Here is a 24,880-nt window from a genome sequence, read left to right as displayed (position 1 = left end):
CGGTTCCCCAGGTCCCACGTTAGCCAGATGCACAAGGGGGCGCACGCGTCTGGAGTTCATTTACAGAGGCTGGAAGCCCTGGCGCGCCCATTCTCTCTCTCTCCCTCCATCTGTCTTTCTCTCTGTGTCTGTCGCTCTCCAATAAATAAAAAATGAACAAAAAATATTTTTTATAAAAGAGAAAAAGATATATAAATCCGGAAAAAACAAATATCACAGTGTAACTATCACTGTAAAGGAAGGAAAAGGTTATGATTTAGACTAAAGCTTTGATCTTTATAAATGTCATAATTATTTCTTATACTTATCATTGTAATCTCTGGGTTCTCCCCCCATACCTGTGCATTTTAATACTCCATATGCAAGAATTTATACGACTCCTCTTCCCTCCTGCTTCAAATCAAAGCTTCTAAAAAGGCCAAAAACATAGAAGCAAAAAAATATCTACTTCAAAATTCTTACATTGACTCAACTGCTGTTCATGGATTCCAAAGCAAACTCATGAGCACAAAACAAAACAAAAAAGCAGAAAATTTGAAACCAACACATCAAATGAGAAAACTGATTTCACCCTACTTTGAGTTTCTACTGCCTACAGCTTGCTTTCACTGCTGCAGGATTTTTTTTTTTTTTTTTTTTGTTATTTAGAAAAAAGTCTGATGAGAAAAAAGAAAAAAAGCATTTTCATATTTTGTCTCTTTATGTAGTTTCTTAAAGCCTCGGCTTACAGGGATTTCCTTTGTTTCCAATTGAAGCCAGGTACATTTCCCATCTGATCCTTGGTAATTTAGTTTCAGAGATAAGCTGGCTTGAAAACATTCTTTTAGAGAAATAGCCTTCAAACCAAAATCACTGTCAGAGAAAACATTTCAGGATAAGTGGTAACATTTCTTTCGATGTTTTTTTTATTAAGTAGAAACTTTATGGACACATCATGTGTTGTTGGTACCATCATTTCCCTGCCTCCTGTCCCTGTTCCACTGAAGGCCTACCTCAGTGGGGTTGCTGGGATTCACCATGGGGTTATGGATTATGAGTTGTGAGAGCAGCTGTCAGTCATTGTGGAGAGGGGGTTGCAATGCCTCTGGATATTCCCTCTTACCCTATAGCAATCTTTCCACTCTTCCTCAAAATTCCCTGGGCCATAGTGGGTGTGTTTTAAGTCTAATTTAGTTTTGAGCTCTCAGTAGCTTCTGGATTTCTTCTTTGGTGTGTTTTGAGTACCCTCAGTGTCTGTCTCCACTCTGGTTCAGGTTGTCAGGCTACCATGGAAGCAGCACTCTTGCTCATCTTATCAGTTCTTCCGTGGTTTCACCTGGGCCCTGGCTAATGTGCTAGGGGTGGTTTATCTCCTGCCGGGGAGTCAACTATCTTTTCTTGTCTTGTTGATAGATTTTGGTTGTCCTGCATTTTTGTTGCCTTCTGCCTCAGCACACAGACCCAAGCAAGCCAGTCCTAGCGCCAATGGTAACATTTCAAATCTTCTCCCCAATGATAAAACACAATACTGCTTATTATAGAGAGCTTTGGGATACACTTCTTACTCCTTAATCGGTCTCAGGCAATACAGTTTTGAATATTCAGACCTAAGTACATATTGTATCCCCACAACATATATTAGCTTTTGCATGCTCTGGTAACATTGAAGACATTTATTTTACATTTTTAATACGTTCCAACGCTCATTACAAGCCATTTTCTACTTTGGTGTGTGTGTGTGTGTGTGTGTGTGTGTGTGTGTATGTATCTGTCTGTCTGTCTGTCCCATCAGGCCAGTTGATCAATATGATGGCAAAGGAGGGATCACAAGAATATATTTTCTTCCTTTCTGTAAACTTGGAAATGAATTTGCACACTAACATCACACTGGTGATACGGAATTTCTTGTTTCTAACCTTGTTTCCAACAACTTTAGACTTCTGGCCTATTTGTTTCTCCAAAAGTAAATTTTATCTCTGTCAAAAAAAAAAACAAAAAACTTTTAAGGCTTCTTTCTTTAACGTGGAAGCTTAGCACATTTGGTAAGCTGAGTCTCTGCTTGAGTCTGCTCATTTTCATTTCCTCTCCGACTTTCTTCAGCTCAGGTGACTGGTTTCTACCATGTCTATCCACTGTCTCCAGCACCCGTTCAGTTTATCCTATAGGAATAAATGTCATTCCTGGATTAGCTTTGTATTTTCTGTCCTCTCACTCAGCATTTTCAGCTTGGTCCTCTTCCTCCTTATTTGCCTTCCACTCTGGAGTGGCGACATTGCTGTATAGATCTTCAGGGTCAAGTTGCAATTCTGCTCTTGTCAATTTGGAATATCCACCCTTCCTTCTAACCTCAACCCGCGGGCATTTGTCTTCATCTTCCCCTCTTCTTCTGATGGCTGCTGCCTTTGTCTCCTTGTAGCCTCACCTACCCAGTCATTTTGAGGCTGTAACTATGTCTGCTAAAATATCCTCTTTCCTGGAGAAACTGCTTACAGAGATACCGTCTGGCTTCCCATTTTAATGGAAAGGCTTCCTTTTCCTTGTCTGGAGACATTCATTTCTTACATGTTCTTTGGGTATTTTCCCACTTCTTCATACTAGAAAAGAAAACACCACATCCTGGGCTGGTATTTGCTAGCACATGGCATTCACACTTCCTTACTTTCCTCTGGGCACCAGCAAAGCAGATCTAAAGAGTAAACTGACGCAGTCTCCTGCCTGTGTGTGCAGTCAGTCACCTAGCAAGCTCTGGCGTCCAATCATGAGGTTGCGGTCTTCCCTTGTTCCGTGTGCCGAGATTGCTAACCTCAAAAGAGAATTAACTCACTATCTTGCCTGACAAGGTAGTACATCAAAGGCCACCTCCTCCACCCCACCTCCATCATGCACTCCTCCCAGTTTCTTGTCCTTGTTCCCATTGTGGTTCTTCTTGTTTCACAGCTAGCAATTCTTGCTGGCCTCCATCTACCTCCTTCCTGGCTATTTTCAAGGAGTTATGGTCACTGAATCAAGGTAGAAAAGGAGAACTGCAGGACTGAGCAATGAACGTTGCCCGGGTTTTTATCTAGTTAGCTCAGAAGACAGAGAATTCTTGACTGAATCCCTGCTGTTCTGGCCAGTGCAATCTCAAGGTCATGAAGTGATAGTTGCAAACACAAAGAGCAAGGTCACTTACTTTTCCCTATCTTCTAGCACCAGGGGGCTTCTCTGTTTCCGTGGATGGGGTATGTGGCATGTAATCAGAAGATTAGCCTTCTCAGCTGACAGCTACATTAATAGATATGCCCCTTGGGCCATAGCATGCAGCCTTTCTCCATCTTAAACTTGTCTACTCTTCCTTTTAAAACTCCTTTTTGTAGGATTTTTTTTTTTTTTTGAGGTAGTGTCTTGCTCTAGCCCAGGATGATCTGGAATTCACTGTGTAGTCTCAGGGTGGCCACAAATTCATGGCAATCCTCCTACCTCTGCCTCCCAAGTACTAGGATTGAAAATATGTACCACCATGCCTGGCTTGTAGTTTTTTTTCATATATATATATATATATATATATATATATATATATATATGAAATATATATAAATATATATTTTATATATAAAGATAATATATATTTTATATATAAATATATATTTTCATATATATATACATAATAAAAAAAAGAAAAGAAGAAGAGACAGAGAGAGAGAGAGTGCAAGAATAGCCCCCCTCCCCAGGGTCTCCAGCCATTGCAAGCGAACTTCAGACACATGCTCCACCTTGTGCATCTGGCTTACATGGGTCCTTGGGAGTTGACCCTGGGTCCTTAAGCTTCACAGGCAAGAGCCATAACTGGTAAGCAATCTCTGCAGTTTCTTTTTGTAGTATTATAGGTATTTTGTCAAAAAGCATGAGAGAATATATTTCAATTATTGTCTGTCTTCTATCATGACTTAAGAAGTCTGTCAATAATAATAATAAATACTGCCAGCTAGAACAATGCACATAATCTATACCTATTGGTACCAATTATTGAATGTAATACAAGATAATAGGTTTTCTTATTCTACTCATAGACTTAAAGGTCAGAGAAATAATGCAATGTGCTGATAGCACCCTCATGGTTCTTGTTCTGTGCAGAGAGGTGCCCAGAGAAAACCAAAGTGGCCACACCCCTTCAGAGAATTGGGCGTGAGAACACTTAGAAATTGAAACCCATCAATTTTCAATGAGTGAACTCCACCCCAGCAAAAGTTACTCTTGATATTGTAATGTTTCCTAGCTCTACAACAAGAGCAACTTGCTTATCGAATAACACCAAGAAAAATCAGGCATTTATTATATCCAATCAAGAGCCAGGTGAACCCTCATGCATGCTCAGGGTTGCATAGTGTCTAGGTAACTCAATCCATAACTAAATAAATGGCATAATTCCCTAACTGGGGAAACAATGAAAAATGTAATCTATTTGGAATCTAGGAGAAGGGAAAGAATAAGAACTTGTGAGTCTGCAAACTATCTATAGAGAGATAACATGTTCTGGCTGGTTGAAGCAAGCACACACTCTCTTTCTCTTGGCAAGTACATCCTTATCTTGGAAGTGGAGATTATCATAACTGGTGACTCTTATTCTTAGGATTATCTAACTCCCTCTACTCTGAGCAATCTCACTTTCCATGTAAGGCTTTCTACCAGTTGAGGGGGAAATTTGGGCAGGAAGAATGTAGCTGTGTTACTGAATAGATAACAAAGCCTAATCCTATAGCTCATTGTTAATATTTTGACTCCATTCACAGTCATTTGATACAGGTCAAATGAGTCACACTGTATACAAAAGATTGTGTTTAACTATTGTTTGCCTATCTCTTCCATGTCCCAATACTATTGTAGTTCCCTGTTACCTTCACCCTAAATTCCAAACCTTTGACTATAACATTCAAGACCTTCTCATACGTACCTTTAATCATTCCCTAAAGTAAGCTACATTCCTGCATTCCAGTCTAGACCTTCTCATGCCTCCTCAAATACCCACACTCATTCTTTTTTTATTTTTGGTTTTTCGAGGTAGGGTCTCACTCTAGCCTGGGCTGACCTGGAATTCACTATGGAGTCTTGGGGTGGCCTCGAACTCACGGCAATCCTCCTACCTCTGCCTCCTGAGTGCTGGGATTAAAGGCGTGTGCCACCATGCCAAGCTACACATTCATTCTTTCTTCAACTATAGCTCATGCTTTTTCCTACCTGCAATGTGCTCCTCCTTCCTTTCTACAAACCCAAATCTCACCACAGTAGAGGTCAAGCCTATCCCACTCCGTGAACACCCACAGACCCTGCTGATTTCTGTAGTTCAAATGTACCACCAGAAACTGTGAGCTTACTTTTCTGCCTGCCCTACATTGCCAAGGCAGAGGCCTGTGGACTTTATCAATTTACCCACTTGTCATTCAAGTTTCAAGAAATGTTGGCATGTAGTATTTAATTCCTTAGTGCAGAGAACTTTCTGAAGTTCCTTCTCTTTCTCATCATCGCAATGATGACAAATCAGGACCTAGTGTTTTCCTGAGTTGGAATAAAGTTGAAGTCTTTCCACAGTGTCAGAATGCAGACCTGGATGTGGGGTGCTTGCTGAACGACCCCTGTCATGTGCTCACTGAGTTGGCCAAAATCATGGGTCTTTCCCCTGATGGTGCAGTGATTAAGGGGAGACAGACTCAAACCCCTACTTGTCTATTTTTATCTGTAAACTTAGAATAAGTTAAATTCTCTAAGTCAGGTTTGCTCATGTTTAAAGTGTGCAGTTCATAGGGTTCTGATGGAGATTAGCCGAGATCATGTGACCTGTTTAACACAGTGCTCAGCATATGGCTGGGTGCTCTGTTGATGTTAACTGTGATTACCAAGAAGCATTCGAAGTGATGCCTTGATTTGAATCATCCCTGTGAAAACACCACTGTAGCTTTAAGCCAAGAGAAATTGCATAACACCTTAAGGCTTCTTAGATAAAAGATAAAGTCAACAAAGCATTAAAATGAGCTTTTAAGACATGACTATCCATCTTTAGTAACAAAGGGGAAACAAAGGTGCTCCCACCTCACATGTGTGTGCTGGGACTCTTGGAAAGGTGTAAGCATGGGTGTTGCACCAGGAAGGAAGAACTCTCAGATAGAGCTCAAATCCTAGGCCCACTCCTGGGCATCAGTGCAGAAGCAGCAAGAAAGGTTTTTCAGGAGACTCCAATGGCTTTCATTGAATGGAGTGCTGTTTCAGCCTGATCAATGGTCTTTGATAGAGGTGTGAGAAGCAATAAGGGCAGCTCGTGTCAAAAGCTGCACTTACCCATCCTGGGTTGGTCAGAATCTGTGATCTTGAAGAAACACTGTTGGGTTCAAAGGCAACTTTGATAGCTCAGGAGCTGTAGCCACGGTGGCTACATGGTATTGTCAGATACCGATGAAGAAGCCAGCAACTGGCTGAGAGGCGATCAGTATGCTGGGAGCCTTTGAAAATGAGATGGAAGCCTGGCATGGTGGTGCACGCCTTTAATCCCAGCACTTGGGAGGCAGAGGTAGGAGGATTGCTGTGAGTTCAAAGCCGCCCTGAGACTCCACAGTGAATTCCAGGTCAGCCTGGGCTACAGCGAGACCCTACCTCGAAAAACTAAAAACTAAATAAATAAAAAAGAAAATGAGATGGGATATGAGCTAGAATAAAAGTAAGGCATATGCTAGCATGATTTCAGGCCAATTCTTGACTGTCCCCAGGGGTGATGTCACCCCAGCAAACCTTCACTATAAATAGTGACCCTGAGTTTCAGAGCTTGAGTGGTTCAAGCAAGCCTTCCCTTCTGTCACAGAGCCTTTCCTACTGGCCCAGGCAACCTCATCTGGATGACTTCCAAAGTAGCTGAACTCGTTACTATGTTTCATTCGAAAATTATTTCCTAAACTGCTCAAGGGTATCAACTAATAAGTATTCCAAGGGTAACCATTAGGTCTTATCTCATGCAGGGACAAATGTGCTCCTAAGGAAGCCCACACTACATTATCCATTATTAAATCTGGTAACAGACTTACCACACAGCTTTGGAGATTAAGTTGCTAAAGTGGTTAAACAAAGACTCTTGGCGCCTCAGAGCTTGAGCTGAAGAGCATTTCAAGGATTCACAGGAACCAGCAAGCTGGACCAAGGGAAGGGTGCTGCCCTGAATCCTGGGCCTGGTGCTTCACCTCCAGCGCTAAGTCCGATGAACTGAGGATAAGATGGGAGCTGAAGAGAAGGGATTGTGTCTGTTCTCTTTCTCTCATGGGCTAAGGAAAAGGATCCTTTAGGATCCCCTACTCTGAAATCCCATGATGAGGAGTCTTGGTGTAGCTCTTAACTATCACTGGGTTCTATGTAGGTCCTTTGAATCTAATAAACTGTGTCCTTCACTTATGGGACATATTCTTGTTTCTTGGGCAATTTCCAATTCTATTTAATTTCTACTTTCTTCTTCTTCCTTTTCTACCTCTCCTCTTAGTCCTCTTCTTTCCTTCCTTTGCTTCCTTCCTCCCCTCCTTTCTCCTTCTCCTCCTGTTCTGCGTTCCTATTATTGATCTTCAGAGCTTTCTTTACACACACACACAATCATTCCTTTCCTTTTCCAAGATCACACTAAATGTTACTTTTAAAACAACACTGGATTTTTTTAAATAATAAGGTAATAATTTGTCAGGGGGACCTAATAGTTATAAAAGATTCTATATAAACACATAGAAAAACATGACAGAATTGAGGGACAAAAATTAACAATTTCACCGTTATATCAAGAGATTTTGTTTTAGCACCCAACCTGCGGCAACTCAGAAAAATCTTGTTAAAATATCTTTATAAATATAGATGATATGAACAGTACTATCAATTAACATTTAATAGACATTTACAGAATACCATGTCCAACAATTGCATAACATACATTCTCTTCTAGTGCACATCATGGTGCATGTAAAATCATAAGTCATGTGCTGGACAATAAAACAAGATTTTTTTCAAGATAGGTTCTTGCTTTAGCCCAGGCTGATCTGGAATTCACTATGTAATAGTCTCACACTGTCTTTGAACTCACAGCGATCCTCCTACCTCTGCCTCCTGAGTGCTGGGATTAAAGGTGTGCACCACCACGCCTGGCTAAACCTTTTTTTTTTTTTTTTTTTTTTTGTTTTTTTTTTTTTTTTTGAGGTAGGGTCTCACTCTAGCTCAGGCTGACCTGGAATTCACTATGGAGTCTCAGGGTAGCCTTGAACTCATGGCAATCCTCCTACCTATGCCTCCCAAGTGCTGGGATTAAAGGCATTCGCCACCACGCCCTGCCCAAAATATTTTTTAAGAAATTAAAATATGCAATTTTTTGACCTCCAAGGAATTAAGTTAGAAGTAAATATCAATAACTAAACCTCAACTATTTGGAAATTAAACAATACCTTCTTAAAATGATTTATAAGTCAAGATAAAAATCACTAAATTAAGTGAGAGAATAAAAAAAGCTGAAAAACTTTATGCCAACTAATCTAACTACTGAAATTAAGTGAAAATTCTTGAGACAAACTACCTATTAAAATTGACACAAGAAAGGCTGGGAAGATAGTTCAGTGATTAAAGGCACTTGCTTGCAAAAGCCTGTGGACCCAGGTTCAATTCTTCAGTACCCACTTAAAGCCAGCTGCAAAAAGTGGTGCATATGAAAGGCTTTGGTTTGCATTGGCAGAAGACCTTGGCCTGCGTGCACACGCACACACATACACACACACATACATACACACACACAAAAAAAAAATGATACAAGAAACAGGAATATAAATAGCTAAGTTAATTACCAAAAACCTTCCTAAATAAAACTCCAGGTGTCAATGATTTTATTGACAACTTCAGCCAGATAGTCACAGTAGAAATAACACTGTGACACAATGTTAGAACGTAAGAGGAAGAAGGAACAACACATGTCCCCTCATGAAGTCAGCAGGACCCGAATAATCCAATCTGACAGAAAAAAGAAGTCACAGGAAAACCTTGTTCATCAATATCCTTAATGAGTAGAGACAAAAAATTTCTATCAAAATATTACCAAACTAAACCCACCAATATTTAAAAGATTATAGCATGATCAAGTAGATTTTGTCTCAGAAATACAAAGTTGTTTTAACAGTCTTTTAAAAATTGACTGTTGGGCTGGAGAGATGGCGTAGCGGTTAAGCGCTTGCCTGTGAAGCCTAAGGACCCCGGTTCGAGGCTCGGTTCCCCAGGTCCCACGTTAGCCAGATGCACAAGGGGGCGCACGCATCTGGAGTTCGTTTGCAGAGGCTGGAAGCCCTGGCGCGCCCATTCTCTCTCTCTTCCTCTATCTGTCTTTCTCTCTGTGTCTGTCGCTCTCAAATAAATAAATAAATGAATAAATAAATAAATTGACTGTTATTCACATACAAAAATGAGGCAAAATCATGCCAATATCAATAGGTGCAGAAAAAGCATTTGAAAAATTGCTCACTACCTATTCATGAAAGAAAAGTCAGGTTAAACTGAGTAAGAAATTTCCTCAAATTAAACTCCCCAACCTCATGTTTAATGATGAATACTAAATTCCCTACCTTAGTTTTGAGAACAAAACAAGAATACTTTCATGGGCTAGAGAGATGGCTTAGTGGTTAAGATGCTTGTTTGCAAAGTCAAAGGACCCAGATTCAGTTCCCTTGGACCCACGTAAGCCAGATGTACAGGGTGGTGCATATATCTGGAGTTTGTTTGCAGTGGCTAGAGGCCCTGGAACACCGATTCTCTCTCTTTTTCTCTGTCTGCCTCTTTCTCTTTTTCTCAAATAAATTTTTTTTTTTAATTAAAGAAGGCTAAAATAGAAATACCTCATTTATTGGCTGGAAGATTCAACATAGTTATAACAACTCCCCCCAAATTGATTTTTAGTTTCAAAGCAGTCTCAATCAAAATCCCAACAAACCATTTTACAGAAATTTGTAACTTATAAAATTTGTTTGTAATTTCTAAAATAATCAAAACAAAGTTAGAAAATAACAAAGTGGGAGTAGCCAGCTAACTTACTCTTGAAACCTGTTGCAAAGCTCCTGTGATCCTAGCAGTCTTCTCCTAGAGAAGGAAAGATTTAGAACTGGAAGACCAGAAATACACCTGAGCATACATCATCAATTAATTTCTGACAGTTGAGCTGTGATGATTCAATGGGGAAAGACAACTCTCTTCAACAAGTGATGCCAAATCAGCTATATGTCCACTGGGGGAAACATGCATATCAATCCTCATCCCATGTCATGTGGAGACTCTAATTTACCATAGACCTACATGGAAATGCCCAAATTATTTTTCAATTGAGTTTTTAAAAAAAAATTTATGCATTTATTTGAGAGGTAGCAGCAGATAGAGAGAAAGAGAATAGGTGCACCAGGGCCTCCAGCCACTGCAAATGAACTCCAGAAGCATGGACCACCTTGTGGCTTATGTGAGTCCTGGGGAATCGAACCTAGGTCCTTAGGCTTCACAGGTAAGTGCCTTAACTGCTAAGCCATCTCTCCAGACCCCAAATTATTTTTAAATTCCTATAAGATAGTACAAGATAAAAAAAAAAATCTTTGTGATCTTGGCAAAGCATGACTCAAAAAGCATAGATTACAAAAGAAACAGCTTGATAAAATGGACTTTTCCAAAATGAAGCTTATCCATATCTCAGTACTATTTTCAGCTTTTAAAAGTTGGGGGGGGGTGCACAATTAAAATATACAAATGTCAGAAAATATCCACAACCCATTCAAAAGACTTTAACCCAGAATATGTAAGGAATCCTTATTGAAGCAACACTAAGACAACCCACTTTTAGCAATGAGTGAAAGATTTGAATAGACACTACAAAACATGGCAGACAAACACTCAGCGAAATGAAAATTAAAATCACGGCGAAGTGTATACACGCATTGGAATGACGAAAATAAAAAATATTGATAATGTGCAGTGCTGGTAAAGAGGTGGAGAAATTGGTACTCTCAAATACCACTATGTAATTATAATGGTAAACATTTTAGAAAACTTGATCGTTTTTGGAAAAGTTCAATATATACCTACCACACAAGTAGCCATTGCATTCTAATATTTATGAAAAAGAAATGAAAATGTGTGATTATATGATGCATATACATTTTCTTTCAACTGTTTTTATTTTTCAATTTCCCCAAACTAGAAAAAACCCAAATGATTAGCACTGAGTAGGTAAATGAACTGTGGTATGTCCATACAATGGAATAATACCATGCAATAAAAAGGAACATTTTATACACACACATACACACTGCATCATGATGTCTCCAAATCACTATGATCCATGAAAGAAGCCAGACTCCCCTAAAAGAGCACTTGTTTTATTACCCTAGTTATCTAGAATTTTCTTACAAATTAATTTGCAATTTCAGAAACAAATGATGGTTACCTGGAAGTGAAAGGAGAGATATAATTATCAAAAGGTGTGAGGAAGGTTTTTTTACTGATTGATGGAAATGCAGGTTTGCCAATTGTTGCAGTCCGGTTCACATTGCTGGTAGAAATCACCCAACCAAGAGCAGCTTCTGGGAAAAAGAGATTTATTTTGGCTTACAGACTCGAGGGGAAGCTCCACAATGGCAGGGGGAAACGATGGCATGAGCAGAGGGTGGACATCACCCCCTGGCCAACATAAGGTGGGACACAGCAACAGGAGGGTGTGCCAAACACTGGCAAGGGGAAACTGGCTTTAAAGCCCATAAGCCCACTCTCAACAATACACTCCCTCCAGGAGGCATTAATTCCCAAATCTTCATCAGCTGGGAACCTAGCATTCAGAACACCTAAGTTTATGGGGGACACCTGAATCAAACCACCATACCAATTGTCATGATGGTTTGATGAGTTCATTCAAAGGTGAAAACTCCTTAATTATCCATCAGTTATCACCTATCAACTGAGGTTCAATAAATGGATGTTAAAGATTTTATTTTCAAGAAAATTCTAACAAAACCAGGAACAACCCTTCTGGGTGACCTAAAATTAACATGTTCATCTCATGATGATATCTGCTAACAATATTTTGTTGTTTATTTGGTTTCTGTCTTAATACAGAGTCATTTTCTCAAGTCCCAGAGGTCCTTAAATACCTGGAGGCCATTTATATGCAGCAGAGATGAGCTTGGGTTTTTCCTCATTTTCTCATCTAGGAGAGATTTAGCTATTTTTGTTGGCAGACCCTTGAGTTTCAGCTTCTCTCTGCCATTTCTTTTTGGCATGCCTGTTTCCATTGAGAAGACTCCTACATCCTCTTGTTGCCAGTGTTCTGGGCTAAGGTGGGCAGGAGACCTTCACCTGCACCAGGCAGCTCTTTCTTCTTCCTTCTATCACAGGTCTGCTACCACTCCAAATTCTGCCTAGACACCCACCATTGCCGACCTGGTCCTGAGTCCCTTGGATAACATGACCCGAGGAGGGATACTCACCTATGACTATGAAGAGGCCTCCAGCCGCCTTAGAAACTAGCTGGTTCTTCAGCTCCTGAGCCTTTCTGAAGTTCTCTGGAACAAGTTAGCTGCTTTCAGCAGGCTCCTGCTTGTTAGGAGCTGATCCATCTGCTTTCTTTCTTCCAAAAATGTGTTCTTTCCTTTTTGCTGTTTCTCCTATTGTCACTGTGCTGGGTTATAAACATTTTATTTCTTCCCTCCTGTCAGTAGGGCTTTTATTTGGAACAGAGATAAATATAACTGTAATTGCTCTTTATTAAAATCTTCAGAAAATGATGCATGCCTGTAGTCTCAGAAGTTGTGAAGCTGAGACAGGAAGATCATGATTAAGGTCAGCTCGGACTTAAGACCATGTATATATGTCAGTTACTTTCTGGACAAAATACCCAAGCAGAACAGCTTGGGGAAGGAAAGGGTTCATTTCAGCTCACAGCTCCAGAGGGTAGAGTCCATCGTGGTGTGGAAATCATGGCAGAAGCATTGTCAAATTAGCTGGGAGAAAGTAGAAAAGAAAAAGAACAGCAAGCCAGGCAAGACTAGAAAACCTCAAGGCCTGTTTCCAGTAGTATTCTTTCTTAAATAAGGTTCCACCTCCTGAAGGTTTCACAACCTTCTTGAACTGGGGATTAAGTATTCAAACACCAGAGTCTATGGGGGATGTGCATTCAAACCACCATGTTTACAGAAAAACAGTAAATAAGCCAAACAAAAAACTGCAGGAGGACTGGAGAGATGGCTCAGCAGTTTAGGCATTTGCTTGCAAAGCTTAAGGCTAGGGTTTGATTCCCCAATGCCCTGAGTCCCTCTGCCCTTCCAAATAAATAAATATTTTTTAAACTTCAGGAAGTATTTGGAAGATATATTGATGTGTAGAGCACTCTGTGGCAGTGACATAAGATACCTTCCTCGAAGATCCACAGGATGTGTGTTGGGTTTGAGAGACACACTAAGCCTCTCTGTGCACAGCGTGCTTACAGCTCTTCCCCACCGATATCCATTTAAGACAGCATTACTTCCTATTTTCCTGTTTCTTTATCGCCTCCTGGGACCTTACTGCAGATGTACCATGGACATATATTTTTAATGTGGAAATACCATGCCCTTTAGAAGCAGAAGAAACAAATATGTTCAGTCAGTACATTAGTGTTATGTACTGAATGAGAATTGAGAAAATCTATGGAGAGAAGAGCAAAATATTTTTTCTACTGAATCTAATTGAAATGCAGTAGGAACAGAGGTCCTTTTCTGTTTCCAGCCTGTCCCAAAACCAGTGAGTCCTAGAAGCAGTCACACAGTCTGTGACTGTAATAAACACACACGACAAAATGTTAGATAGGTTAGTGATGTCACACTACATTTTATCAACAACAAAATGAATCATCCAAGTGATTGAGTCACCTGACCAATGTCACATGACAAGTTGTAGCAGATGGGATTAAAATTCTTGGCCTTTGTGTTACTTTTTAAATATGTTAAAAATATCTTATTTTATGTATTTATTTAAGAGAGAGAGAAAGAGTCAGATAGAAAGAAAGAGAATGGGCATACTAGGGCCTCTAGTCAATGCAAATAAACTCAGACACATGTGCTACCTTGTATATCTGGCTTACATGGGTCCCGGGGAATTGAACCTGGATCCTTTGGCTTTACAGACAAATGCCTTAACCACTAAACCATCTCCCTAGGTCGGCCTTTGTGTTTTATAAACATTTCTTTTTCTCCTTTTTTTTTTTAATGAAGAAATGTGTATTAAGGATTCTCAAATCTTTATTTTCAAAGAGTTTGCTCACCTATAACCACACTGTTCTGACCCTCTGACCTCCAGGGGCCGGTGGATGGGTCTGTCCATTGGCTTAATGAGCAGTTCTACACTGAGGTGGAGGTGAAGCCCTAAGCTTGGAAGCCCAGATTCAGGAGGGCCCAGATGTCCCCAGGAGCCAGTTCCCACAGCTGCATGCGGAAGGAATGTCACAGCATGGAACAGCAGCCGAGTGGACTCATCTACTCCATATGGTCCGCCCCACTCTCAGGGTATCTCCCTGTACAAGCCCATCGACATCGTAGCCCGGGAGGCTGGGCTGGTTGACAACTTACCCAAGAGGAAAAGACCTGATGCTGAGTGATGCCTCTTGGCCTTGTGATCACGCACTTGGTAGATGGCACAGCTAGAAAAGAGCTGAATTCCTCTGGATCCCAACCCAGTGCTTTTCTCCAGCAGCTCACCCGAGGAGTAAGTTTCTCTCCTTTTAGTTTCTCTCTCTTCTCTCCCTCCCTCCTTTCTTCCCTCCTTCCTCCCTTCCCAAGAGAAGTTCTTTGATGACTTTTAGAATCAGAACAGCATGTCTGTCTGTGCATACTTGGTACTTTCTGGGGACTTTTCTCATCATTGTCCTCACCAATATGTAGATGATGTGCTCAGAGGGAAGTAACCCACAGTTGGTGAATTCAGTCTTGGACTTAAACCCACGCAGCCTCACTTGGTAATCTATACTCCAACTCATCAATAACTTGCCTTCTTTTATTCAAAATTGGAAAAACTGGGAGAGGAGGGTGGAGGGACTTGATTCTTAGATTTACCAACAACTCCATGGTAGGTAGAATTTTAGAACTGGGCATGTCACCAATATTGTAAATGAGCTCTCCTGAGTTAGATTGGAGTTTTTGAAGGGCACTGCAAGACAGGCTAGCAAAATATCATTTTTAGCTCCTTTGAGTTTCAATCTAGTGTACTACTAATGACATGCAGCTCTTCGCCACATTGGCTTCAGCACACAGTGAGATTTCCTCAGCATATCGAACTTTAGAAGAGTTCTAGTCATTGTTACTAGGATAAGAATACACAGATGCAGGTTAAAAACTAAACAGCTAAGCTTTATGGACGTAATTTGTGAAATGTTTCAGAGGTGGGAGAGGTTTTCTTGGCACCCTTGATTACTTCCTCTGGGAAGAAATAACTGGCAGTGTTAGCAACTGGTGACGATTCATCCAATCATAGTGATAGTGTCTAAACATAGGCAGATTCCATGGGTGCTTGATGAAGTCTAAAAGCAAATATAAAACAGCCAGCTAATCTGGTAATTTCTGGACTAGGAAATTTTTCACCATAATTCTTCCAACAATACATGTCCAATTTGTTGCAATAGGGGTGTGTGTGTGTGTGTGTGTGTGTGTGTGTGTGTGTTTGTGTTTCTGGGAAAGTTAGAAACAGATTACATGTGAGAAGCACACATGGCTGTAGCTAAAATCTGCTAATCTTACTGGCTTCCGACAAGAAAGGCTGGAAGCGCTGGAGGAGTCTGTGACAACAGAAAGGGAATTTGACAAGAGGTGTTCCACTGGCTTCACCCTAACTACCTGTGAAGAAGACTTATTTTTTTTCCCCTCTCAATCCATCACGAACCAATTTATTTTTTTATTATTTTATTTTGGTTTGGTTTTTCGAGGTATGGTCTCACACTAGCCCAGGCTGACCTGGAATTCACCATGTAATCTCAGGGTGGCCTTGAACTCACAGTGCTCCTCGTACCTCTGCCTCCGGAGTACTGGGATTAAAGGCGTGTGCCACACACCCAGCTATTTTTATTTTTTTAATTAAGAACATACTTTGTATGGATACATCATGTGTTGATACCATCTTTTTTCCCTTCTCCCTGGCCCTATTCCACTGAGGGCCCCTCTTAGTGGTGTTGCTGATATTCTTGGGGTCATAGTCATGCATTGTGGGAGCAGCAGTTATTGGGATGAGGCTTTTCCTCTGGGTGTGACATGAACCAATTCTTATTAAATAAACTTAACAAGTTAACTGAAAAAAAAATGGAAAAGTAGTACCACAACCTTGCATGCATGCACACACATGCATACACACACACACATATCTTTTTAAACATCATTTTGTCATGCTATCATAAGTTTTTAAAAAAATTTTTGTTTATTTTTATTTATTTATTTATTTGAGAGCGACAGACAGAGAAAGAGGCAGATTGATAGAGAGAGAAAGAGAGAGAGATTGGATGGGCACTCCAGGGCCTCCAGCCACTGCAAATGAACTCCAGACATGTGTGTCCCCTTGTGCATCTGGCTAACATGGGTCCTGGGGAATTGAGCCTTGAACCAGGGTCCTTAGGCTTCACAGGCAAGGGCTTAACCACTAAGCCATCTCTCCAACCCCATAAAAGTTTTTAAGTGTTCTGCTGGATATGATAGCCATGCACACTTGTAATCCAAGCACTGGGAAGACTGAGGTTGGAGAATCATGGGTTTGAAGCTAGCCTGGTCTATAGAGAGACCCTGTTATAAAAAAAAAAAAAAAAAGAAAAGAAAAGAAGAAGAAACCCTGAAAATTCCCAACAAAAATGGTTTTAAAAGTTTAATTTTCAATTATTTTACTTGTCACTTACCAAAGTCCACTAATCTATATGTCCGGGACCCACACCATTTGGAGGACATTTTTCATAGCACCAGTTCAGAACCAAGACAGAAAACCCATCACTTGTTTTCAGTGCTAACTTAACTGGTCTCCTGAACTCCGTGGTTTCCATGAAGGTCATTGGCGATGTAGTGGTCCAGGACTCGTCCCTAGCTTTAAAATGCTGCATTGATTTTTCTAGAAGGCTTTTTGACAATCTGTGTCAAGAGGCATACAGTATTCATAATCTTGACCCAGTTAATTATACCTTTAGAATCATCTTAAGGAAACAATACCACCTAGGCACAGAGACCCAGTAATTATAGTTTAGAGAATCTATCTTAAGAAAATAATATCACTCATGCACAGAGGAGTTAATTGCAGGTTTATTGAAAACAGGCAAAGATTGGAAACAGTTCAAAGTCCCCAGAAGGGGATTTACTGAGCAAATATTCTTCTCGTTCAGTGCCAGGCTAGATACCCTTCCCCGTAGTGCCCACTTGTAGTCTACAGACCTTTCCTTTGTGGCACATACTATTGTGATCAACGTGTGAACAAGTCATTAATCCACTTCTAATATTTGGTCCTGTTTCTAGTATTTTATCCAACACCTTTCCAACACCTGCTATGGTTTTCTGGCACATAGCAACTGCTCAAGAAACATTTACTGATTAAATGAGCACAGTGTATGGGATTGAATTCTAGTGAGTGTGAGTCTCAGGACATAATCTCTAATGAAAACAATAGTTGAAAATTCTACTAAAGGAAAGGCAGGACTGCTTTTGCAAGGAACACCATTTTATGCTAAGTAGCAAGAACTTAACATTAGGCAAGATTTACAAAAAATATACACATATTAGACTCCACAGTTGCTTTGTAAGGTTTGATTAGAGGGAAAAAGGTGAAAAGGAAAGACCACTTGGGGATGTTTTGTGATGGTAATGGAGGGAAGAAAGAAAGCAGATTGGCCTAGTGATTGCTTTCTTTCTGTGCTGGTCAACAGAGAGCCTAGTGCTGGAACCTAATGAGAATTGAACACACAACACAAAGAATTAATTTCAATCCACAAAGGTGAGGAGCTGGCCAGAGATGAGTTTAGTCACTTCAAATGGCTAGAGATGCAGGACTGCATTAACTGGATTCCAAGGACTATATGAATTTGACAGTCACTCTGAGAGAGTGTAGGAAACAGAAAAGAAAACAGACTAAGGGCAGGGAGGCTTTTTCATAGAGAGTGACATTTCCTCTTTGTTGCTACAATGGTGCAAATGTAATAGGGATATAGTAGAAATAATAACTTCAATTTTTTTTAAAAAAATATGGTCTAGCACTTTATTTATTTGCAAGCAGAGAGAGAAGAGGGACAGAGAGAATGGGCATGTCAGGGCCTCCAGCTGCTGCAAATGAACTGCAAATGCACGTGCCACCAAATGCATCTGGCCTTACATGCATACTGGGGAATCGAACCAGGGTCATTAGACTTTGCAGGCAAACACCTTAACTGCAGCGCCTTAACTGCTGATCTGTCTGTCTAGCCCCAACTTTAACTTTGTACTGTGATCCTTTCTTGGTCTTCATGGTCCTCTGTCCCATTGCTTTGCAGCATCAATGCATTATGTTTCCAAAGTATGATGTTTGGTAGGTTATTAACAGTTGCTGCATGTTTGACTTAAACTGTCTTCAGCTTTCAATGGATTTATCGAGACAGCTCCGTTGTAAGCCCAGGAGCATTTGTACTAGCTGTGTGCAACATGTCACAGTGCTGCCTCGTACTCCTTAGGTGCTCTGTGACCTTCTTACTGAGGTGATGGAGAAGGGATGGGGTGACAGCATTAAATCACAGAACCTCTACCACCCCTTCTGAGTCAAAGAAGCTCCATTCTCTCTGGCAACCCAAGCTGCAGCCTTGATCCCAGTTCTAGTGAGAGTCAGTAAGGACACTTCTCATCTCCATCTTCAGTTCTCTCTGCAGCTTAACAGCTGCTGGGTTCTCATGAATAAGGCTGAAAATACATCATGGCTTGTGAATAGAAACCCACAGATGGTTTTACTGGCAACAAGACACTATGTGATGTGACTCACCCTTTGCTCATTCCAACCCCAGTCCAGACCAAAGGGGGGAGACAGAGAAGATGGGGATGCAGAGCAGAACATAGTCCAGGTTCCCTTTCAATCCTTCGTTTTCACCTGGCTTATCTGCCAGTTTTCCTAATGGTAAATAATCAGTCATTCAATTGGTTCTGGAATTGCATCACTAATGGTCTGCAGAGATAGCATGGTGGTATTCACTGAGTTGAGAAAGACCCAGAAGGAAGGATCTTCCAAACTTCAAAGGCCTTAACCCACTTAAAACATACCCCAAAACTTTGGAGATAACATGCAGCTTAGCCAAAAGACACAGAAAGCCTGAAGATAAGATATAGAATCTCAAAACCTTCCATGGAAGCTGTGAAAATGCTATCAAGATCATCTCAAAAAAAAAAAAAAGAGCTGAATACTGTGAACGTCTAATCAGTCACTTGGCAAACATTTCCCTGGACAGATAAGAAGTTGGAGCAGAGGTGAGTGGAGATGGGGAAGAGGCTGAGCAAGAACGAGGGAACTTTCATAACTGGAACTGACCTCTCATGTCATCCCAGCGTAGCTTTTCTTGGAGGTTCAAAAGTTATTGAAAAGGACAGCATATGACACCAGAGAGGTCAGAGTGAACACTGGAGCCTTGGGAAGAAAGGCAACCCATTTCTGTTACAGAACGCAAGCCTGCTTTTTACCCACTTTATCTGACTGACATTCCAAAGCCCCTTTATTTATTTTATTTTTTAAAAATATTTTGTTTATTTACTTATTTGACAGAGAAAGAGGGAGAGAGAGAGAAAATGGATGCTCCAGGGCTTCCAGCCACTGCAAACAAACTCCAGACACGTGTGCCTCCTGTGCATCTGGCTAACTTGGGTCCTGGGGAATTGAACCTGGGTCCTTTGGCTTTGCAGGCAAATGCCTCAACCACTAAGCCATCCCTCGAGCCCCCAAAGCCTCTTTAAAAAGTTGGTAAACAAACAATCCTGTCAGAAGCCAGCAAAAAGCCTGCACAGACTGAGTTCCCAAGGTCCTCTTCCACTCCCAGGATGCACTGCATATCCACAGTTTGTCCCACCCTAGTTGTTCTTGGGTAAAGTGCTCATGCAGCAGGTGACAGGTGATGTGATGCAAAGATGAAGTTGAATGCCTGGCTCCTTAGCTGCTCCATGCAGCAGGCTCTTGGGAGACAACCATTCATCCTACTGAAAACTCCTTAAGGGACATTCCTTTCCCCGTCAGCCAATGTCTTCAATGCATGCCCACCCAAGTCCTAATGCCCAGACCCTACTGCACGCTTCAGCTCAGCAGTGAGCCTGAGGCCTGGAGATATTCAGGAGTACTCAATGCATGGTGGGAGAAGAGGGCAGTTCTCTAACTCTACTGAACTATGAGCTCCAAATAGAGAGCACCAGGCTCCTTTTGACAGAGGCAAAGACCTGGTGTCACAGGGGCTTGTGGCTTCCTGAATATGCCTTCTATAAACATGTCTTGTGAATCAAAGTACCAGCCCTTTTGCCACGGGGTTTTTGTTTGTTTTATCTATTTTCCCATAACCACCCTCAACTGATGGATGTACAACCTTTTCTTATCACTGGCAAGGGGCTTCAATTCTTATTATAGCAGAAACACTCAAATATGGGCATCACTGGGAAGAGCCCTACAGAGCTATGCTCATGTTTTGCAGGCAACTGTGGCTACGAAGTGGAAGAAAGGGATACATGGTCTGAACAGTCCTCATTATGGGATACTTAAGTGGAGAACCGCAGTCCGGAGAGGCGAAGCACCTTGCCTCAGGTCACACAGCTTGTTTCGGGGCTTAAGAAGTCAGCTGTCCCTATCCAGATGTTTTTCCACTGCCCCTACATTTCTAGTACTTGATTCTGTCTCAGTTATTACCTGTGCACTCTATGATGTACAGCACATGTTATAAAGTTGGTTAACAATGCTTTATAATCAAGACATTTTCCTCCTTCATCAGAATTACACAAGTGTTCTGGACATTCATAGCTGAATTCATGGGCCCTCTGGGAAACTGGAATCCTCTGATAAAGCCTGTCTGTTGAGCCCTGGGCTGCTTTCTGGAGCTGGCCAGAAAGCATAAACAACCCATTCAACTGAATAGGATCTTTAAATTGAGTTAATTAGAATGATGGTCATATACCTGTGTCACTCGAGAGTTTCCACCATGCACATTCTCAGTACATTCGTTTTTTTCCCTTGTCTTTAATATCCAGAGCTTAACAAGGATAGGAAAGCAGTCATACCATATTACTAAAAAAGTTCCCTTGCAGTCCTGTAGTCAGTTAGACTCTGGGTCATAGAATGGGCACTGTACCCACTCAAGAACACTTGCTTCATAGCATCCTTTCCTGGGAAATTAGAATGCCACATGCCTGGGCTAAAGAGATGGCTTAGCAGTAAAGGCACTTGCCCATGAAGCCTAAGGACTCAGCTTTGATTGCCTAGTACCCACATAAGCCAGATGCACAAGGTGGCACATGCGTCTGAAGTTTGCTTGTAGTGGCTGGAGGCCTTGGTGTACCCATTCTCTCTCTCTCTCCCTGCCTCTTTCTCTCAAATAAATAAATAAGTAAAAATATTTATTAAGGAAAATGAAAAAATGCCTCAGGCCCATGCTGTCCGAGCCCTGAGCCTGCAGGTCAGCCGTCAGTTCTGTCAGCACAAACCAACCGTGGTCTCCGGGGGAGCTCTGGCAGCCACCAGTACCACAGGCTCCTCAGTGATGGACCTGTTTAGAATCCAGATCTTCTGGACTCTCTGCCAACACTTCCTCCCCATCCTGGAGTTTCTGAGCTTCTCAGTAAGGAAGAGCTCTACCTCTATATCCCAGAAATCTCAATGGAACCATGAAAAGAAAAAAAAATGCTCAAATGTTCATGTGCTTCTCGTTGAGCTTATATTTTGGTCTTAGTTCTATTTTTTTTCTGCATCGACCAAAATGTCTTCAAAGGCCATATATCACTTAAAAAAAAAAAAAACAAAACCCTGGTGTTTAAAAACAAATGAAAATGGTGAGGAAAGCAGAAGATCATGAAATTCCCTGGAGAGAATCCTGGAAGTGGCTCCTAGTCAATGGCCAAAAAGAAGCAGAGCTGACTAAATGCCGTGGCATTTCTCTGTGCCAGGGGAGACATTGGCTGCAATGGAGGGGTGACCGGTGAGGCTGCCTGGAGCCCCGCCCCCACCCTCTGGCCAATGGCAGCATCATGGCTCTGCTGTGAACACACTGTCTCTGGCTTCATCCACCAACTGGCGTGGGGCAGAGCCCTGCTTCACTGCCTGTGGGGGCTTCCTTGTGCAGCAAGCTGCTCCAGGCCAGCTGATTTCCCAACTCAACTTAACTGAATAGGCAAGCTTAATTGGAAAATGGCTCTTGTTTTCCCATTGCTTTTCAGGGTGTCCTGGCTTCTCACCTAGCAAAAATTTCTCTTCAGCCTGACTGGTCTAAAAGCAATACTTTTAAAGTCTGTAATGTCTATTTCAGAATCCAAGCAAGTTATGATTTATTTATGTACAAGTGTGTGTGTCTACATGTGTGTGTATGTACAAGTGCATATGGGTGCAGATGTGTGTCTCTGTGATAGACCTGTTTAGATCCAGATCTTCTGGGCTCTCTGCCAACACTTCTTCCCCATCCTGGAGTTTCTAAGCTTCTCAGTAAGGAAGAGCTCTACCTCTATATCCCAGGAATCTCAATGGAACCATGAAAAGAAAAAATGCTCAAATGTTCACGTGCTTCTCATTGCGCTGACATTTTGGTCTTAGTTATATTTTTTTTTAGAGCTAACAGTTTACTGGAATAACACTCAGAGCCTTTAATTCTAAAGGGAATAATTTGACAATCCTCTCATACAGTAGGAATAGAGTCACTTGCACAAAATCTAATTACTTGAACTGTTCCAAACATCATATGCCCCATTGTTTTTAATAGATACAATTTTCTGCATGACAATAAATGAATAGAATCACAATTATTACCTTATGCTATGTGTATTTGCATTTCACATATTTTTTCAGTTGTTGACAGTTTCATACATTCACACAATGCATTTTGACCCCCACGTACCCTCTTGCATCCTCTTGCCCCTCCCATTAAAACCTTCTTCCCATTATATCTTGTCCTACTTCTATGCCTTGTTTACTTCATTTCATTCCATTCATGACCCACTGATTTAAGTTAGGATCACTTGCTCAATCATGGGGGGAAGATCAGTTCCTGGAGAATGCACAATCCTCTAGTCTGCTGTCATCTTAACACACTTGGAATCTTTTAAAACATATTTTGTTTTTATTTATTTGGCAGAGAAAGAGAGAGAGAGAGAATGGGCATACCAGGGCCTCCAGCCACTGCAAACAAACTTCAGACGCATGCACTCCCTTGTACATCTGGCTAACGTGGGTCCTAGGGAATCGAACCTGGGTCCCTTTGCTTTGCAGGCAAATGCCTTAGCCACCAGGCAATCTCTCTACTTGGAATCTTTAAACTCATATCATGCCCCTTTGAGTTGAGGCTGAGATTTTCGATGCTCATTATTTCTTTCAATTCTTCTTTAGTTTTCATCTCTTCCACCCATGTCTAGGTACACCTTCTTCCTTTCCAAACTGAATCAGCCCTCCAGCTTTCAGTCTTAGAGTATGTGATGATCTTCCCTTCTTCAAATGAAGGCAAGTTCTTCCTCTGGGGCTCTGGATACATCTCATAGCATTGGATGTTCCACTGGTCAGGATCCATTCATTACCTCTCTTGGATGTTATGTCTTTAATTTTATTCTTTTATCAGCACCTCCCTCTCAGTTTATATGTTTGTTTGGTTCTGGTCCATCTTAACTCCCACTTGGAATTACATGGCCATGTGGATATTCCTTTATTTCTTCTCGTTTCCTCAAGCTTCCTAGATGATTGGGCTCCACCCATTATCTACAATTTTTTAACTTATCTTTACTTCTTTGGAGGAGAAACCTGGCTTCTACCCAACAAGCCATTAAGAGGTTTCTGTTGAGGTCAGCAACATTGAGGTAGCCTCAAGACAGCTTCTTGTCTTTGACCCTAACACCGCTCTCATGTCTGGAGAGGCTCCTCACCCCCACCCCAGATTTCATCTACCCTCATTACAGTCTCTACTTGCTCCTCTCCTGACTCTTTCTGAGGTCCTTCCTTTCCTATATCTCCTCAGACTCTGAAATATCCAATGTGTCCCTCTCCAGAGTTCCATACATTTGTTTGGCTCTCTCTCCCTGGGTGATGTAATCTGCTTTCATGGCCTTCTTTATGCTGCTGACCCCAAGGTACATTCTCTTTAGGCTAAATGCACCCATTTTTGTGTTATTGACTCATATTCTCCCACCAGCATATCAAATTCAATATCCTGCAAGTCACACTCATTATCTTTTGGAACTCTCAATGAACTTCATGTTAGTTGGGGCACTGCCGTTAAAGTTTCATCCCACTCCTATTTCCCAGGACTGAAAGGCTTCCTAAGATGCAGAAAAATTGGCCAGAGAAGGGTGATTATCTCATCTACATTGACCACCACTGGGTCTGGAACCTTGAAGGCACTTTTAACTCTTCCCCATTCATTTTCTTCTTTAAGCCCGTATCCTGTCATCTTACCTCCTTAACTAGTTGTTGAATCCTGTTTGCCTCTCCACCCTAGTCTCTGCCCTTATCACCTCTCACCAGGCTTTTTATTATCCTATACACACACACACACACACACACACACAGTTTTCTTCCTTTTAGATGCATGCTCCAATCAGCTGCTGAAGACATGGTTTGAAACTGCAAACCCCACCCTCTCCTCCCTGTTAAAAGCCTTCCATGAACTTCTCACAGGCTTGGAATAAAGCCCAGCTATGTTCATATAGCAAAGTCCTCTGCAGTCCACTTA

The sequence above is a fragment of the Jaculus jaculus genome, chromosome 7 (assembly GCF_020740685.1).
Source record: "Jaculus jaculus isolate mJacJac1 chromosome 7, mJacJac1.mat.Y.cur, whole genome shotgun sequence".
NCBI classification, from domain to species: domain Eukaryota; kingdom Metazoa; phylum Chordata; class Mammalia; order Rodentia; family Dipodidae; genus Jaculus; species Jaculus jaculus.
Note: the sequence above shows the minus strand (reverse complement) of the source record.